General features: G+C 45.4%; 1 long non-coding RNA gene across 1 annotated transcript; it reads right to left on the reverse strand.

Annotated features, from left to right (window-relative positions):
- Positions 1-4: 4 nt before the first annotated feature.
- On the reverse strand, positions 5-12,545 carry LOC108929080 (uncharacterized). Its single transcript, XR_001965722.1, has 3 exons — positions 12,363-12,545; positions 9,813-9,868; positions 5-475 (listed from the first exon to the last, which is right to left on the reverse strand). It is a non-coding gene; the product is annotated as an uncharacterized LOC108929080 (long non-coding RNA).
- Positions 12,546-17,122: the final 4,577 nt, after the last annotated feature.

A 17,122-nucleotide genomic window follows, 5' to 3' on the forward strand; every position in this document is an offset into this window, starting at 1 on the left:
GCAGCATGGCTTAGCTTCTCACTGGGCAGTTTGTCACGGTCTGAACACCTCAGATTTCCTACAAAGCATCGCATTAGCGGTGTCCACGTCCTCCTTTCTGACCGGCGCGAAAAAAAACCCACCGAAATGAGATCGCCACTAGGCTCAGTCTTCTCAGTGTTTCTGTTCTGTTCAGAACACCTGAGACGCACAGAAAGTCAGTGTGGTTCCAGTCAGTCGCTCTACTTGGGAGTCCAGTCAGAGCCCAGCTGGTACCGAAGGGTTTGCACCAGGCCATTCATACCTCTCTGGTGAGACGGCTTTCTCCATCGCGTCTATTCAGCAGCCATCCTGCAGCTGGGATGTCTTGACCGTTCGTGCTGTCCCTGGGATGACTCATGGTGCGAAGAGGTTCGAACGGCAAACACAGTCCTCGGGTAGGTGTGAATTTCTTGGGTGGCTAAGAGCCGGTCACCTGCCAGTGAAACATCCCCATCTGCGGATAGCAAATCAAGACATGTCAGTGTGTGTTAGTGTGTCAAGAAGGGACTTGGCAGGCAGCTGAGTGACTGTCTTCAGCTCGCACGACTGGGAGGAATATTGACACCTTAACTCCTGGCATGACTACTGATCAAAGAGAGGGCCATCACGGGCACAAAAAGCCGACTCCTCCGCGTATCTTTGAAAAGGAAATTGGGACAGATACGGCCTAGGAGAGCAGACAAAAGAGATGATAAGGCATTCATCGCGATTCCCACAGAACACAGCATTTGTTTTTAATGAACCACCCGTACTTTTTTTTTCGTCTGCCCACAAACATCCGCTTGGAGGTCCCCTTTTAAAATGTAAATTACATTTTTAGGCCATTTTTTTCCTCCCCGCTCTCATGGCAATTTTCCACATCGCGAGGGAAAGCAGTCTTTGTACCGTTCAATGATGATTCCCTCATTTGTAACTGAGAGCTAAACGGCACAATTTGGAAACACGAACGCCAAGCTGCCGAAGGTCCCCCATCGCCCCGCACCACCGATGGAAAACGAATTTTGGATGCTGAAAATCGTAATTTCCAAACAACATCGGCTTTACACATATCAAGTCTGGGCTTCAATCAGTCCCTGAAATCACAGCAGTTAACTGTAAGGATGTATAACAGGCTAACTGACAACCTCTTCATTTAACCATTATGTAAAAAGGTCCACTTGACGATAAGGAGATGGTGTCCTCCAGCCGCAGTTCTCACAGCTGCTGTCTAGGTAAAGCAGTGCAAGGCAGGAGTGCTCTCTCATCAATTAAAGAACAAGTGCTGTTGTGCTGCCACCAGGTCACCGAGTAAGGCAATCAAACAACCCACGCAGTTCACTTCGCTGCCTTCTGAGAATAAGGTACCACAAATATTTTGTACTACAATGCACACAAGTGAATGGCACAATACATTTAGCTGATTAAAGAAGAACACGAATCATACGACTTTTAAGGTGCCCGTGAAATTTGTCTCAGCACAGCACACTGTTCACCGGCACAGGTTTGCTTAAAAAGTCAGAATTTTTTCCAAGTTTAATGTATTGCAATTTTTTTCTATTAATCTTCTTGTGAGCGCTGGGATGCTGTTGTCATGGAAACTCCTCCTGACTTTTTGTTTTGTTTGGCAAGGAGACGATCGTGATGGACAAAGAACGTTATGCAAATTAAAATGTAAACAATCGAGTGAGAAAAAAAAGATCACCATAAACACGTTTCATGTTTTTCTCAGGGGGGATGTTCTCCTATGGCGGTTCGGCGGAGCTCTTGCATTCCAATGCTGGCTTATTTTCAGAAAAAACAGGAACAATTAAAACCAGGATAAGAGGACAAGCTTTGCATCGCTGGAAATGGGTCGGATAACGTGAACCCAACTTTACAAAAGAATTTGTTTTCTCATTTAAATAATTTCTAAAGAAATGTGCTGGGCATATGCTGAATTTGTAGCTACGCAACTCTTATTTTAGCACGTCCAAAGTCGAATACGGTATGATTTTACTGTAAATGATGCCTCACGCCATGAATGGAAGGAACTGAGTAAATTCATATGATTATTTTCAAAACTGCATTTGTACTGAATTGAAATGAAATGCGAAGACACTGCTGTACAAAAACTGTAGTGGATGCCAAGGCGACAACAATGACACCTGCGCTGTACGTTACAGCATGCAATACAGTATACATTTAACCGCAGGTAAGAAACCACACTTGTTGCTGACAGATCAGGTTGCTCTGCAATTCATATAATAAAATAGCAAGGCAGATTCAGAAAGGATTCATTTTCTGCTGAGATTCCAGACAACATTGGGGAAAAAAAAAACCTGAAAACATCCCAGGTATTATGGCAAAGACCATGAAGAAATTCTTATTTCTACATTTTTTACGTTAATAACAGTGTACATTAAAGAGTTAGGAGATCACAAGCCCATCAGATTTGCATTATTTATTTGTGGCATAAACAGAGCGAGGTTTCCGTACCTCCTTAAAACTAGACTATTTAAAAGATATTTCATATTGTGTTATTTTCTCGGCGCCACTGGATAACTTTACAAAAATGATAAAACCCACAGAAAAAAGGGTTAAGCTGAGGAATCAACAAATGCCATTTTTTCCAGCCTCCACCACCTCAGAAATGTGAAAAAGGTTGATGTGCTGCTTCTGATCTTCTCCATTTAAAACCGCCTGTTTTTGACAGTAATGACATTTTTCCCTCTTATTCGAGTCTCTTTTCTAAAGCCTCTTTGTACAGCTTGTTCCCTTTATTAGTCATAAGTCAAACCGAACCGCGGTTCAACACACAGCAACGAGGCAAACACCAGTCACCCTATTATGTTAAAAGGAAACACTTCTGGGGTGTTGTGCAGAATTCTGCAAATGTTAAATCAATATTAACCATAAGGGACATCTTCCTACATTGTATAAATAATTAAAGGGATATTTCATGACTGATAGTCTGCTGTGAGTAGAAAGTCAAAATTCCCAGGAACTTCACACGAGTGAAAGCATCTCAGCAAAAACTCCTCGCTGACCATCCGCTGCAAACTTTAGACACGGCAGATGAAAAAGCAAATACTTTAGAGGAATTTTTTTCAGTTTCTGTAAGCGAAAACTAGGACAGAGATTTGCTAGTGGGAAGAAAGGCGAGGAGCTGAAGAACTTTGTTGGAACTACAGCTGCAGTTGGACTACAAAATTCGGGAGAAGTAGTAGTATCATAAGTAGTAGTAACAACAACAACAACGATAATAATAATAATAATAATAATAATAATAATAATAACTTCTCCTCCATAGTTTTGCATAATTGGGCTCACTAGTAGTATCATAAGTAGTAGTAACAACAACAACAACGATAATAATAATAATAATAATAATAATAATAATAATAATAATAACTTCTCCTCCATAGTTTTGCATAATTGGGCTCACTAGTAGTATCATAAGTAGTAGTAACAACAACAACAACGATAATAATAATAATAATAATAATAATAATAATAACTTCTCCTCCATAGTTTTGCATAATTGGGCTCACTGATCCTGTTGCCAGAAAACTGCTTGAAATGGGACTCTTGCATTGTTCTAGTGTTAAAAAAAAACCACAGTGTCCACTGGGAAAAGGCCACTATAGGGCAGAATGGCAGCAGAACGTGTGAGTCACTTTTCCCGACTGTAAATGTTTGTCGGAACGCCTCCAAGCAATGAGCCGCCCGTTTCACCTTCGCCGACAAAATAGATGATGTGAAGAACAAAGGTACGGGCACTTGGGCATCTCAGTACATCAATTGGACCAGGAATGGTCTCCAAGGCAACAAAGGACGAGAAGAGTCATTATGTACAGATCCAGAGTGCCTTTAGAATGCACAAAACAAGCCGGATGTGGCGCTTAAAAATGAAGCCCTTAAGCCGAATTTCCGCAACTGCGAGAGGAATGAAGAAAAAGCCCCTTATTTCCAACGTTTCTCAGTATAGGGATCTCTTTACTTTTCAAAGCTTGTCACCGCAAGGTTCCAATGGGATCTTTGCTCGTCTTCAGCCTTGTGCACCGTCTCCCGTACGTTTTCCTATACCTTTATCCGGCACGTTCCCCAAATTAAATTAATTGATTCATCGCAATCGGATCCAAAGCAGAATCACCTGAGTTTACTTTTACTTTAAGTTCATTTGTCAGTACCCACAACTAAATTATTCTGTTCCAAGCTCAAATAGAGCACAATATTTCACAGGTGGCTGAATCCTAATGAGCCTCCCCTGCATAGTTCTTTTCTGGCATACCTGTATATATTCAGTGCCTCTGCCTCCAAGAGCATAAAGGATTGCAAGTGTCAAACCCTCATAAAATTCTCCAAGGACGCCAATGTGCAACGGCTCGTCCTCAGCCTCAAAACCCCCCGGTCGTCACTGTAGGAGATGAGCCGGCGATGGGAGCATGTTCCATAAATATATTATGGAGGCTTCAAACACTTTCTCGATCGCATGTTTCACATCCCGATGACCACCTGCCGAACACATATTGATGCCAGAGGGAGGAAAAGAGACAAATTAGCAAAACAATCAAGGCAGGGAAACAAATATCAAAACAACGCCGTCTTCCTCGAGGAAACGTCTTTGCCCACGAACGCCTGGCGCGCCGAGGTGTAGCGCCGTCCGGGGAGATGAGCTTACAACTACCCTTGCAGCCATTTGAGATTGAGCCTAATTAAGCGCGTACCAGGAGGTGAAACCAGCAGAAGACCTTTGGACTAGAATCAAGGTACCAGACTGAAAAGGTCAAAAGTGGATTCCTTTCACTGTTATAGGCAGCATTTGATTTAATTGCTATGAGTTTGAAAAATGACTGTTTTCATACCCCTCGGCGGGAGTTTCCTCGAACAACGTGCTGAATTTGGACACCCATTCGAACCGGTGCGATCGATAAAGCGCCGATGTTTCGTACAGTCCTGACATTGCAATAGCGTATAATGACAATAATGGCTTTGATTTTGGTTTCTGAGTATAAAAGGCATCAGCTGCACTATGCTCAACTTTACAGTGGCTAAAGCAGTATGCTTAAACCCATGTTCCTCTTAACAGTGCGAGGGCAGTGTTTTATGGCATTTAATTGCTGGAAAAAACGTCCAACCACGATATGTGTCTGGCCGCAATGCTTCCTTTCCAGAAGAGGGATATGAGTCACGGTAAGGCTGGGAAATATGGACACCGCTCATTAGCTCCGTTTATTGCTCTTGTAATGTTCCTCGGCCCATTTCAGCTGCTCTGTTAGCGGTTCAGCGGGAGGGCCGATGCCCCTGAAAACAGACGCGGGTGCGAAGATGCAGCAAGGCCTCACAAATACAATCGCTTTCATCTGAACATTCACTGCGCCCTTAAGATCGAACGCACGTCGGATCACTTTATATGGCCCGTGACTTACGGAAACGCGATTTCAACGTTGGTGCGCATGGGCGATGTTTACACACACACACACGTACGTCAGCAGTGGCCACGGCAAGATTCATGCAGCAGCACAATGCCAGTGTTTTCCCAGCTCTCCCATTTCCCTTCCAGTTTTCTCTTGCCTTCAGCAGCGTACATTAATATATCCATGCATGCAAATGCAAACCGGGCGGCACGGTGTCACAGCAAGTAGAGCTGCTGTCTCACAGCGCCTGGGTGCTGCGAGAGGATGTGGATTCGATCCTTGCAAAGTTTGTGTGGAGTCTGCATGTTCTCCCCGTGTCTTTGTGGGGGTCCTCCGGGTGCTCTGGTTTCCTCCCACACTCCAAAGAGATGCTGTTCAGGTTCACCCATAGTGTGTGTTCCACTGATGTATGGATGAGTGACCCAGTGTAAGTAGTGTATCTAGCAGTGTAAGTCACCACGGTACATAAGGTGTGTGGGCTGATAACACCACATAGAGTTCTTTGGATGTTGCTTTGATGAAAAGCATCTGCCGAATAAATAAATGTAATATAAAAAAACACACTTTTTGCCAGAAACTTCTCAACAGTAGTAAATTCAGCATTAATATTATAGAGGCGTCAACATTTGTGGACATTTAGCAACGGTGATTTATGAAGGTAGCATCTCCATCGTGTTTGGCCTCGATGCTGAGGTCAGAGGTTATGAAATGTGTTATGGGAATTATATGAAGTTATAATAGGAATAATACAAGCGCTATTGTCACGTTCAGTCTGGGAAAGAAAAAACAGAGATCCACCTAATTGCAATCTTTCAGTTAATTACAGGTACTCTGACAAAAAGCATCGAGGATAATCAAGCTCGCACAAAGCCAGCCGCACAAAATATCTCGCACAAAATGACAGCAAAGTGACACAGAGGCAGACAGGAGCGATGAGAACGGAAACCGGAGGACTGCTACACAATCAGCATTGCCTGTTCAGGGAAACGGTGGCGCTCTGAAATCTTACCCATGACAATAACAGCGTGCTTTTGCAGCCCGCTCTGCTTCCAGAAAGGTCCCGGCGAAGGCCTCGGAACACGCAGCGCGGCGTGGCACGTGCATATGCTTCTATGATTATGCGCGCGAAACGTGGGTCCGGGGTGAAATTGCAAAGAAACCACACATCCAAGTTCAGACTTAGCAGGTGGTGCTATCAGACAGCAGATGCTGTAATGATTAAGGACCTGGAATTCTGACCGCTAGGCTGCCTGTTCAAGTCCCAGGTGCGGCTCCGGTGTGTCAATATCGGGTAAGTCGAGGAAGCGGAATTGCTACGAAAACAAATACCCAACTGCATTAATGTATAAAGTCTATATCTGCATTCTGTGCAAGTCACCCAGGGCAGAAAAAAAAAAAAAAAAAACATCCGCTTGGAATCAGAACGATAATTTACACACAAATATCAAGTTCGTCACATTGCAGCTCGAAGGAAAAAACTATTTCTGTGCGGAAAGCAAAGAGGAAATGACTTACAGGGAGGGAAAATTAAGTTTAATGAGAACTGGAGCAGATGCAAATTGCTAGTTTTTATATTTTATTTTTGTGTGTATTTTCCCTGTTCTGTCAATCATCTCTGCACACACACACCACACACACACAAGCTCAATACCTGGCAGATGGGGGGAGGGGGGGAGGGGGGGCATGGCTGTTTCATACACACCCCCAGGATAGGGGACACCTCTTGCAGCCACCTGGCAACTCATGGGTGTCCAACACCTCCCTCCTGGCAGGGTCTGACAGAGCAGCAAGCTGAGAACTGTGTTGTATAAATATATCATGGCTGGAGAAAAAAATAATAAATAATATATTTTAAAAAATAGCCAAGACTTCACAATGCCTGCAAGGCAACTGCTGTCTCCCTGGAATGAAGCCAACACTGAGCAAACAGGAGCCCTTAGACAAATGCCATTTCCTGGCAAGCAAAAATACAGTAAAGATGGCTATATTAATATTTTGAACCATTAGCAAAGAGGAGGATGAAAAATGGCCTAAGCAAAACAGCTGTACAAACACCGGTCATTCTCTTTCCTTATTCATATTCTCTTCCACAGTATAGCGCTTACACTATGGCTCTAGTTTTTGACAATTTGTTTTTCCCTCGGCAGGTGATAAGGCATGCTGACACTACCGAAACCATTCATTTTTCCAATTTCTCGGCTGTTTTCACTGAGCCACGGTGCTATTTGTCATCTCGCCAAAAAAGAAAAAAATTATCAGATAAAATGACCTATGAAATACATTTTTTGCAGGGTATACAGGAGTGCAAAAACATCATTATTAACCTCTGTCCAAGCCGACTTACAATGTTAGACAATCACTTTTACACTGATTTACCAGTTGGTAGCATAGTGCTTGGAGCTGTTGCCTTTGGGCCCATCTGTTTCCTCTGACCTCCACCTATAGTACCTTTGAGCATGGTACTTGCCTTAAAAAAATTCCTGTAGTAACTACCTGTCATGTCCATGCCCACAACTCAACCGACAGCACCTGACTCTGCTCCAGCACCTGATTAACCGCTCACCCTGTAAAAGACCCTCTTCAGCTCCCATACCTTTGCGGAATCTCATCGGAGACAACCGCCCTCCTTTGTGACGTCCAGTGCACACTCAACCCTTGTTCTCAGTTCTCGTTCTCTGGTTTTCGTCTCTTCGCCTTGTTTCCCGACCACGTCCACGGATCTTCGTTTCAACGTCGACCGCCGATCGACCGACTCTTCGCTTCGTTTCCTGACCTCACCCGATGGATTCCCGCTCTGACCCCGACCGCCGATCAACCGACCATTCGCCTGTCCCCGACACCGAGAACTTGCCTGATCACCTGAATCCAAATGAACGACTCTGCACTTGGGTCCTGCTGTCCCAGTTCTCTCGGCCGCCCATGACACTACCCAGCTGTATAAAGGGCTAAGCCCTTAACATTGTAAGTCACTTTGGAGAAAAGCGTTCACGTAAATGAATAAATGTGAATATGATCAGTTCAGGGTAAGTAAGTCGATCATGGGAAATGCAGCAGGAATGGGTTCCCTTTGGTTGTAATGGTCAGATTCCAAAGGAACAGTTTAACCACCACGCCCCCCTACTGGTCCTCTATTAGGAGGTGAATCCAGACTAGGTCTAAAACTGCACAATGCAAAAAGGTTTTTGAAACTGGAAGCGAAATAGCCAACTGTCGGTAGAACTGAAAGCTCTGCAGATGAAGCAGATGAATGACTTGGCACCATCCCTGCAGGTTCTGCTTTGGGTTTTAAGACATAATATAATGGATGTTAAGGTGGCTGTCAGGGAAGCACATATTGCAGCTGAGCCCATGCGTACAAAGTGATAGGAGGAGGATGAACTTTCCAGCAAAGCAACAGGGTCCTGAGTAAAGGTTGAGGAAGCATCCTGGGTTCGAGATGCTGGGGTTCTCTGAGAACTGCAGAGACTCAGGCCATAACACACACCAGGATGACACACGGTGCCGGTGATCGGCAGCAGGCGCCAGCATTTCTTCCAGCCCTCTTTGAGGAACCGGTCACACATGAATAGGCAGATAATTATAATAGCTGACTTGTGAAAAATCACATTGCAAACTTTCTTTGTGGCCAAAATGCTTGGCTGCGTTCGAGGCATAGCTCGGTATTACAGTCTGCGTAACCTGGCAATCACCCGTCAGCATTAGGCTCTGAGGTCACCGTTCCCACGAGAGCTTGCAGCCTTCGTCACTATAGTCCAGCATTTAGGTTTTTAATAAAAATATTCGAGCTTGCAAAACGTCATTTATTATGCCCAAAGTCTACTTGATGCAGCAGGTGGGTAGATGATTAAGGAACTTCTGGTAAAAAAAAAAAGCAGCTCATTCTAGAAGCAGCTTTTTAAGGGAAAAATAATAATGTACAAATGCAATTTTTAAAAAAAAAAATACAAAAGCTCAAAGTTCACCTATACAGTATGTGTAAATGACTTTTTCTATTAAATGTGAGGTGGATTTATTGCAAAATTAATTTCACCGCACTGATAATAATAGATAAGCCTTGAAAGGGTGCTGCACTAATTTGTTAGGAAACTTCCAGATCTCGCCGAGCGGCACAGAACGTGGGCAAAGGCGACAAAGAGATCACAAGGGCCTTATCTCTGCTCCAGGTGCGATCGATCTGAGGGAAAAGTGACAGGTACTGGGTTCGTACGTGAAGGTCAGCAGTCGCAGTGATGCGATCTGGAGCACCACTCAGAGCAACGAATGGGCCTAGAGCATTAAAATGGCAAAAAAAAAAAATTGCGCGCGAATACAGGGACCAGGAACACGTGTTCAGTCGCTTCCGCGGGCGACCAGTTACTCGGATGCGACCAACGGAGTGCTATGAAATCTCGTTTAGTTCCAGCCGAAGAGACCTACCTTTCCAACGGTCGTTGAATATCCACCGAGCCTTTAATTCCTTTGGTCAGAATTAGCTGAAAGACACAAAAGCGAGGTAAATTAAATTTCAGACCTACGACCTGGAGGCACATTTTTGCCTCTTTCAAGGGAGCTCCGCCGTCGACTTTGCGTCGGCCCGTATTGAAGGCGAACAATGAGCGGCGCCGCGCGCAGGCCTTCGCTCGAGCCACGGTCGCCGGGATTCACGTGCAATTCCGCCTTCCCTCCCACTCAGCATCAAAGCACAAGGCGCTCTATGCGAAGCGAGCAGAAAAGACCGTGAGAAGGTGCTTCCGCCTCTTAGAGCGGGTGACTAACCCCTTATTGTTGCTTAGCTGTAGTCGCATCGCTGCACTCGTTGACATCAGGGCCCGATTTTGACTCATTAGCGAAAACTAGCGCTTAGCGTTGGGCGACCTGTGATTGATAGAGCACCGGGTCTCGAGATTTAGAAAACCCCCTCAGTCCTCTAGGAACAAAAGCAGGTGATCTGAGACAAATAAAGGAACTAGGAAACGCGTTTGGGGCAATAAGGGCTCTTCACACGGCAGCAAATTATCGGAATGCGTTTTGCTTCGCCGTTCCCCGCTACGCTAATTGGCTTTACCGCGCTGCCCGTTACTGGCGCTTAAGAAGTGTAATTGCACTTTGTCATCTGCGATCTCCTGTTAAAGAGCACGGCGACCGCCACGCTCATCATCGCCGCTGCAGCTCCGCCAGCGACCTCTTCACCTGTGCAGCCACCGTTCCGCCACACCGATGCCAACTAAACAATCATTGACCCAACCATTTACATCCTTTACCTTCAACTCAACCAGTCTCTCTATAAACTGGAGTGGCACAGCAAGTAGCACTGCTGTCTCATCACCTGGGTGGTGGGAGAGAGCACGGGTTTGATTCCCCACTCAGCCTGTGTGGAGTTTGCATGTTCTCCCCGTGTCTGTGTGGGTTTCTTCTGGGTGCTCTGGTTTCCTCCCACACTCCAAAGACATGCTGTACAGGTTCCCCTTTAGTGTGTGGGTGACAGAGAGAGTGTGTTCCACTGATGTACGGATGAGCGACCCAGTGTAAATAGTGTATCTAACAGTGTAGGTCACCACGGCAAATAAGGTGTGTGGGCTGATAACACTACATAGTATCCATTGGAAGTCGCTTTGGATAAAAGTGTCTGATAAATAAATACATGTAAACTTCCATCCCCAATATTAAACATATAAAAATATAGAAAAGGTATTACAGAAGGTTCCTTGCAATGAGTTGGTACCCATCCAGAGTCTACCTTGCCCTGTACCCGATAGGTTCTGGACCATTAGGACGTTGCTAATGAATTGATTGATGCTATACATGTTTTCTTTACAGTATTAGAAGCATCTTTAAAGCAGCTCAAATTAGGCCTCTTGCTATGTAAGGGTCTCCTGTTTTGGAGGCTCTGCTCCTCTTGGTTCGATGCGTAAGGAAGACAAGCTGGAGAATTGGAGAGGGAGGGATGCGGGAGGGGCGAGACCGAGCCTGGAGACGTCGACATCCCTCGCTCTGCTCTCACCAGGCAGCCGTTTACAGCTGGAAGTGGGGACATGTCACAACAGCCATTAGCTAGCCTGAACAAACAGCAAGTAACCCGGGATGCGCGCAAACCAAACAGCCACAGTAATCATCGGCGATCCGCTCTCCCATCCGGAGCCGTGTCTCGAAAAGAACTATTCCCGGACCTTATCAGCAAAACACACGATTTCTGACGATGGCAGGAAGGCATCTCCAGAAAATGATTTCCAGAGGTCAACATCTGCATGCACTGTCAGGATGACCACTTACCTGGTTCTGCATGTGCAGGATGCATATGTCTTTTTCTTTTTTTTTTTTTTAACAAATCTAGTCATTTTTTCATTTGGCTGGCTGATCTGACTCATTGATCATGAGAGATGAAACACTACTGCAGGGTCAGAATTTTTTGAAAAAGATGCTGCTGGGATTTCAGTGGTTAAAATGATGTGCATCAAAAAGTTAACAGTACATGCGTAGGAAAGGAGGATCTGTGTGCAGAACCTGTTTCCTCCCTGTCTGGTTTTAACGCCGAATTTTTAATAAGTCATCTGAGCAAACGGCAAAGCACAATATCCTTAAGTTAACACTCCGTTCATACAGGTCCAATACACCGCTGCGGAGTATCGATCAACGTGAGATAAAGCAATACGCGTCTAAATAAATCAAAGACGCTTCGATGCAAGCAAAGACAAAAAACAGCGAACACTTACAACAAAAAAAAGCTGAATAAAATTCGAGAACATCTGAATGGTAACGAAACCAATCCGGCAGTCATCGATCCTAGAACAACCTGGTATTTCGACTGAATTCTACACACAACTTCTTCACTCCTGGACTGAACGGGTTAAACATGATCTGGAACCGAGGGAGGTCATGCCGTACTTTTATTATTATTATTATTATTATTATTATTATTATTATTATTATTAAGTCCAGTTCAAATAACGATTTAAGTCCAGCAAGGAACTTCAGTTCATGCCGACTTACTTTGATCCTCACAGTCCAGTGCCGATCAGGTGTTGATCAGGTGTTGATCAGATGTCAATCGGGTTGTAAGTAGGTGTCGATCACTTGTCGATATCTGATCGATCGGCAGGCAGTCCGGGGATCGGGTCTCCCCTCCCACTGTGGGACTGGTTGGTGTCGCCGGTCCACGCGCTGTTTCTGCGTTGCGACACGACGACGGTGCGCTGCAACCGCGTGTCGAACTGCCGCGCGATTCGCGCGCGTGGAAACCGTGCCGGTGCAGGCGCTCGACACCCGCGCCCCCCCCCCCCCCCCCCTCCTCCACCCGCCAACTCGAGACACGCCAGTCTACTTCATCAAGAAATGTTGATTTTGAGGAAGACTGTACCGGGAGAAAAGTCAGCGCTACTCTCTAGCAGCAGACTTGTTGTGTGTGTGTGTGTGTGTGTGTGTGTGTGAAACGTGTCCTGTATGTCGCTGTGCTTGTTACCGGCGCGGTGTATTTGTGCGTCTAGAAAGAGCTCTTTATTCAGTTTTCATTTTTGTTAGACCTGCTTCTAGTTCTAGAGGACGGTGTCTCCCTGTGTCTGTGTGGGTTTCTTCTGGGTGCTCTGGTTTCCTCCCACAGTCCAAAGACATGCTGTTCAGGTTCCCCATAGTGTGTGCGTGACAGAGAGTGTGTGTGTGTGTGTGTTCCACTGATGTATGGATGAGTGACCCAGTGTAAGTAGTGTATCTAGCAGTGTAAATCACCCTGGTGAATACAGTGTAGGCTGATAACACTGCATAGAGTTCACTGAGAGTCGCTTTGGAGAAAAATGTCTGCTAAATAAATAAATCTAAGTGTGGCTCATATCTGGAAAAGTGTGCCGCACATGTTGGGTGTTTGTTATCTCATGTGCACTTTTCATGTTAAAGTCCAGTCAAAAGTCAGGTGAATTGCCTTTGATGAAAGGTAAATTGCCCTGTGTGTGTGTGTGTGTCTGTGTGTGTGTGTGTGTGTGTGTGTGTGAGACAGAGAGAGATTTCCCACTGATGTAATAGCATCCAGTCCAAGATGTTGCCTGCCTTGCACCTTGTCATGTCCACTCCCGCATCACCATCGGCAGCACCTGACGCAGATTAAGCACCAGACACCAATCCGTACACGCACCCATAAAAGACCTTCCTCTTGCGGAATGTCGCTGAGACGACCGTCCCATCTGCGCTATGTCCTGCTCTTCCTCACCCCTTGCTTCTGTCTCCGTTCTCCGGCTTTCGACCCTTTGCATGGTCCCCTGACCCCATCCATGGATCCTCGCTCTCACTCTGACCGCCGATCGACCGACTCTTCGCCTGTCCCCAGCATCGAGAACTCGCCTGACCCCTTGGTTCCTGACGAACGATCCTGTGCTTGGGTCAAGCCACTCCAGCAACCTTGGTTCCTAGTGACACACCTTGCACTTCCTGGATAGACACCACACCACCATTAACCTATATTAGGACCAGCACCTTTCTGAATGAATGAATGAATGAATGAATGAAAGTTTCGGCTTCTTCATAATCCAGCTCATTCATTCAGCACTATTGATAATATTTTGTAGTCCCTACAATACACTACCGATCCTTCTGCCACTTACACTCTGTTGCTAATCTTATGACTAAAGAGTGAAAACAAAATAGACTAGTTTATTGTTTGCTGTGCTTCATTTTATGTGTTGCTGTGTTAAACGGGGGGGACACAGTGGGTTTGACTGGGTCCTGCTTTCCAGTGGGTCTGGGGTTCAAGTCCCACTTGGGGTGCCTTGCAGCAGACTGGCATTCTGTCCTGGGTGTGTCCCCTCCAGCCCTGCGCCCTGTATTGCTGGGTTAGGCCGCGACCCCTCATGGGACAAGCGGTTTCAGACAACGCGTGTGTGTGTTAAACAGGCTTTGTGTATGTACTTCCATCAAACAGCATTCGGCCCTTTCTATCTACAGTAGACATGTGAAGCTATGACAGCCTGACCTTCTTGATGCTTTTCATCGGCTGACTCATGGATTTCTTGCATTCCTTTTTATTTCTCAATTGTTTTTTTTTTTTTTTTTTTTTTCCTTTTTACACAACCTGGACCACTTGAACCTAGAAGGTGACAACAGCGAGGCAATCAGCAGTCCAGCATTCTGTAGCGGCCTTGACCATTCAGCTGATGGACATGTCAGCTGCCACGGTACCCAGGCAACAGGGAAGGATGGGGTGGGCATCTTACGGAATCTAAGACTCGGCATGGGCGTAATTCCACCAAATTTAACGCTTTTCCTCTCACATAGACACACACATACACACAGACACACACACACCAGCTGACGCAGACTGGCTCCCAGCTGATTCCAAAGAGAGACTCCCAGCAGCTGGCATGTGCATCTCACTTTTGTCTACAGTATTGTGAGAAAACAAATCGGTCATTAAAGACCAGCTTGATCATCCGTTTGATTTAACGGTCATTTTTGTAGGCAAAACGCAACGGGAAGCCTTTGTTCCCACAACCCGTCTCCTCGAGGACATCGTCATTACTAACTGCGCCAACTGAAGGGTTGTCTGTTTTTTGTGGGTTTATGATGATGCAGATTGTTAGCATGCATCTTCTGTCAGAAATGGCACTTCGTTGCTGTGAATTCACGTCTAGCTGTTGGAATGCACTTTAGGAAGTTTTATAAATCTTATACTGTGTCCCCAGCATGTCATTGTTAAGCATCAGGCCTCCAGAAAAATGGTGAGAAATTGTTACTGTTACAGTGTTTAATTTTGAGGAGGCTTTTAATGAGCTTCAGTATCATTTGCTACCTGCAGGTGAGGTCTCTGCACTTCTGCAGGCTGTCCACGCTCGGATGACCACATCTCAATGTCGGCTAGAAAATGGGACAGCAGCTAGCAGTAAGACCATTTGCAAGCAATCAAAGGACACGGGTTCGAATCCCTGCCCATGCTGTACTACACTTGACCAAAGTATTTACCCTGGATTCCCCCAGTAAAAATTAGCCAGCTGTATAAATGAGTAAATAACTATAAGTAGCTTAACACTCTAAGCAGCTTTGGAGGAAAGTGTCAGCTAAATATTAATAAATTTTTTTCTTTGCCGGGAACTTTTAATGACCATAGCCTCTTATGTCTTCGAATTGAAGTGGGTTGAATGTCTGGCTGAAAAGTCACTTGACAGCATCATCCTCACGTAAATAATACCTGATCCCATCCGGATTCAGGTGCGACCGGAGGGGTTGACATTTCGAAGAGATATATACCATATAATTTGCCCTGACACTGGAACAATTTAGCATGACTATTATATGCATTAATAGCGCATCATGATACCAAAAATCAAGTGTAAACACTCCATGAGTGTTGGCATTAGTTTAGTAGAGAGTATGAAGCTTGAGCCCATAGTGCAGAACACGCTGTAACTGTGCTTCTTCAGGCCTCAAGAATGAAGATTCACTACATCTGACAAACTAATAGGCTCTTCTGGCACTGCAAAATGAGAGAGTTTTTAGTATCTGAATTACTGTGTTCTTTAAAGAAAAACAGATACCAGAGTTTTTAGGCTCCTCTCATTACTCTTTGCAATTGGATTTTTCAAAGTCTTCAGTACTGGACCTTCTCTTAAATGAAGGACTCGTTTAAGTCTCTCTGCATTTATTTATTTGCCGGACGCACCAAAGCGACGTAAAATTTAGGGAAAACAAAAAAGTGCATTTAACGACACACCGCGAGTTCAAATATAAGCATGCAATCAATAAACATGCAGTTATTGTGTTATGTATGGCATTCTGCTATTCCACACGAGATTGATTAATAATGTCAATGAAAGAATATAGCTCTGCTTACACCAGTGGCCTGAATTGCCAGCTTGTGCAGTGTGGGTGTTTTCACAAAGCTAAATCAAATGCTCTGCTCTGTGATGGGCAGACCGTGATGAAAACTCACTATAGCAACGGGCACCTTGCCCGTCTAGGCAAGAAACACTTAGCTACCGTAGGGCCTGACCCCTCATCTCTCTAAGTACCAGACATTTCATGTTCTCGTTCTGCGGTTCCCTTCGCTTCACTGGTCCTGCCTCCGCGGACAGGCCCATGCTCACCTCTCCCTCAACTGCGGGAGAGAGCTGTAAGCACTGCCACCATGACAAGCCATTTCTGCCCCGGCCCTCTAAGCTGCTAGTGGGCTTAGGCTCAAGCCAAGCCTGGCTCCGTTACGACCGTTGCCGTGGCAACGTCGCATGCTGTCCGGCTCGCCGAGCCGTGCCGAGGGAAGTGCGGTAAGACGTCTCTGACAAGATGTACGTCTCCTCCTCCTCCTCCTCCTTTCACAAGATTGTACAGTATGTCAATATCACATACTCTGAAAATGAAAATATGAAGAAAGATTAATAATTCTTGCAGAAAGAGTAGCTGATCAGCTTACTTTTGACTCCAGTAATGTCTGCAGGCAGCCCGTTTCTTCTCCTAAAACGCAGTACAATTTCTGTATGTCAGTATTTGTTTTTTTCACCGATAATGTCATTTGTTCTGCAAATTTGACTGAGGACGAATAGGCGCTGTGTGAACGTCCACACTCCCTCGGTGATCTTCACACCACCTGCGACGAGCGATGCTTGGGAACTCGGAGGATTCTTCGCTTCATCCGGCCACCTGTGGAGTTTGCAAATTGGCGCTTGGCGTTCGTGGGCAAATTGAACAGAACCAGCGGGATGATGAAAGCACAGCCGATCATACTTTAAAGTGCTCCCTTTAAAAGAAGGACATGTGAAGAGGCTGAATTAATAACA

This window comes from Scleropages formosus, chromosome 12, assembly GCF_900964775.1.
Source record: "Scleropages formosus chromosome 12, fSclFor1.1, whole genome shotgun sequence".
Lineage (NCBI taxonomy): Eukaryota > Metazoa > Chordata > Actinopteri > Osteoglossiformes > Osteoglossidae > Scleropages > Scleropages formosus.